The sequence below is a fragment of the Phyllostomus hastatus genome, unplaced genomic scaffold (assembly GCF_019186645.2).
Source record: "Phyllostomus hastatus isolate PE091 unplaced genomic scaffold, TTU_PhHast_1.1 phas_contig_159, whole genome shotgun sequence".
Lineage (NCBI taxonomy): Eukaryota > Metazoa > Chordata > Mammalia > Chiroptera > Phyllostomidae > Phyllostomus > Phyllostomus hastatus.
In genome coordinates this window covers 15,580,001-15,582,776 of record NW_025333640.1, presented here as the reverse complement: position 1 = coordinate 15,582,776, position 2,776 = coordinate 15,580,001, and the positions used below count along the sequence as shown (strand labels likewise).

The window sequence follows — 2,776 nt, the reverse complement described above, 5'->3', positions numbered from 1 at the left end:
CAGGATATAAACATACAGATTCTTATGATCTAGATTTACTCCAGGCACTGCCTTACTTGCATTGAATAGGAGGTCATTTGTGTTAGTCTCTGTGCTTGAGTATCATCGTGTTTACACAAACATGTCTGAACCTTCATGTACTTAGAGTGCCATGTGCTATCTATGAGGGTTTGTCATTTTAAAACACAAAATGCAAGTTACTGATTCATGTCTAATAAACTTTTCAGTGTCACAGCCTAAGCAAAACAGTGCATCAGGAAAATATATTTTTCTTTTTAAAAATTTGATACAACTTCCATAATCCATTTAATCCATCTTCAAATTCTCATTGAGAACATCATGATTATTCACTTGTACTTACCCATCTTTAATGTTAGTAATTAAAAATAAACCAGTTTAAATGTAGAATCCCTTGCACAAAATTTACCCTACATTTAAATAGTTACATTGTTCTTCTATTTCCTTTAATGAGCTTTTGAGAGTTCATATAACATTTGTTACACAACCAAAAAAACCTCTCCAAAGATCATAGTATATTTTAATAAACCATATACTATCAGTTACAATTGATAATGCAGAGAACCTATGTAATTCAATCAATCCACCTACATATTTCATTTGAATTAAAGAAAAATGAAATATTTTCCCAAATTATACTTCATTTTACATAAAATACTAATGAGCTGTCCAGTGCAATACATAATAAACTCTGTCCAGCCTGAAAACAAGTATAAATACCCAGAAATACATTTCAAGGTAGAGATGATACTTGAGTACTTTTTTTTTCTTTTTTAATTTACTAGACTGATAACTCTAGGAGGTGATGAGATAGGGAATAGAAGGGAGGAAAACACATTGTATTGTTTTCTAAATAGTTTCAACAGTGTTTCTTTAAATAGTTTGTCATGGTGTTGAAATTATCCTGTGGGTTTATTATATTGTTAATATTTCTCTTCAGTTGCTAAATTTACTGCCTCAGCCACCAAAATATTAATAGAGTATTTGCAGAGAGGAAAGTCAACATTACTCTATTGTTAAGCAGATGCATTGGTGTGTTCATCTGTTACCCAATAAATATATTAAAGCCCACAGCATGTTATAAAAAACATTTGAATGTGCATTTTGAAGAACTAAAATGTCTTGATAATTTTAGAATATGCCTAAAGAGAACTGCCTACCTATTAAATTAACCACCTTTGTAAAAAGACAATATAAATTGCAGGAGTTTTAGTTACTTGTTAATATGCTCAGTAAAACAATAAATGAAGGCATTTTAGAAACATCTAAGCCTGAAACATGTGTTATCTTATGGGATTTTTAGAGTCACCTTTCTGCTTTTTAGTATTACTACAGTAGCAGCTAACCAGACACAACACAGGGCAGAGGCTGATGACAGCTCAGCATGGCACTTTAGAAGTGGAGCGCATCTACATAACACAAGAACTGTAATTCACCAACAGTGGTGTTTCTGCATATGCCCAAAGCATGTAATGACTGTCGGTATGGAATATCTAAAACGTTAATTATTTTAGCTAAAGAATGAAAGCTAATTCTATTTTGTTACATTGGTACCTAGCTGACATATAAACTGAGAAAACAAGTCACTGTGGAGTTGAAGTAGCTGGATTTGTTGGGGAATAAATTTAAATACACTTTTTGGGTTCTCATTATTAGTTTGAAGAATTATGAAGTAAAAAAAATAAAGATCTTTGCCTTTTGTAAGAACATGTTTTATGTATGATTGAAGTTTTTACAACACTCCAAAAAAAGCCATCCGATGTTAGATTTAAAAATAAAATCAAAAGCATTTTCTGACATAGTACACATGAAAAACTGGAAATTCCAATGTCTTCAATAGAAGTTATAGAAAGTGTATGTCTCCTCAGAACATGACACCCACTTAACAGAGCAGAAAATAAGGTACTATACTGTAAACAAAAAAAGGTACAGTAGAGGACAGTTGTAAATTTACATAAGAATAGTTCATAAACATTTTGGTCTTTCCATAACAGTTTTTATATAAAATGAATAAAAAAACCTTAGACAGCTGTCATCACTCTTGTTTGACCACTTTTCACTTGTATGCACACAGACATATTTATACAGCAATATATTGATGCACCGTTACATGGGTATTGAACTATGATTACTGCTTGTAACTGGGATGTGCATTATCCATTCAATATGATCCATAGTGGAAATACTCTTACATTATGTATTCTTGTCATGTTGTATCTATAAAAACATGAAAATATAACTTTACATTATTTCAATTATTTACATTAGTTCAAGCTTGACAGAGAAAATTCAATAAACTACAATTTTTAGAAGAGTAGGCCCAGAGGTACAATAAATAGCATTGATCGTATATAGTCATCTTTTTATTTTTAAAAACTCATTTTAAGTACAATACGGAAACAATTAGTCTGCAATTTGGTCATTCTAGCATTTATTATTAAAACTTAAATGGCACCTCCAACATTCCTGATGAGGAGAAGTGCACTAAGTTATACTGCATTATCTTCTGATTTGTGATAAGGGACAGCTGAATTTAGTGAAGCATGCCCCCATGCCACGTGTCACCGTGTTTGACGGAAACAGTTGCTATGAAACCTTACATTTCTCTTTCCCTTCTGTGAAATGTGGTAAGTGTGTTTTCAGAGCACTCAGGTGAACACCAAGTGCTACACAAAGGCTTACTTGCAGAAATAACAAGAATGAAAATATTAAAAATAACTATTGGATGTTAGTAATTTTTTAAAACCCTAAATTTATT

General features: G+C 31.6%; 1 protein-coding gene across 5 annotated transcripts in view; it reads right to left on the bottom strand.

The window, feature by feature from the left end:
• Nucleotides 1–280: 280 nt before the first annotated feature.
• Nucleotides 281–2,776, bottom strand: part of GRIA2 (glutamate ionotropic receptor AMPA type subunit 2) — a 128,644-nt gene continuing 126,148 nt past the window's right edge. For 3 of the 5 annotated variants that reach the window (XM_045831064.1, XM_045831062.1, XM_045831065.1), the window contains exon 16: nt 284–2,776. This exon is cut by the window's right edge and continues 1,561 nt beyond it. The gene's annotated coding sequence lies outside the window, so the exon portion shown is untranslated. The other 2 variants (XM_045831067.1, XM_045831063.1) reach the window with 2 other exon arrangements.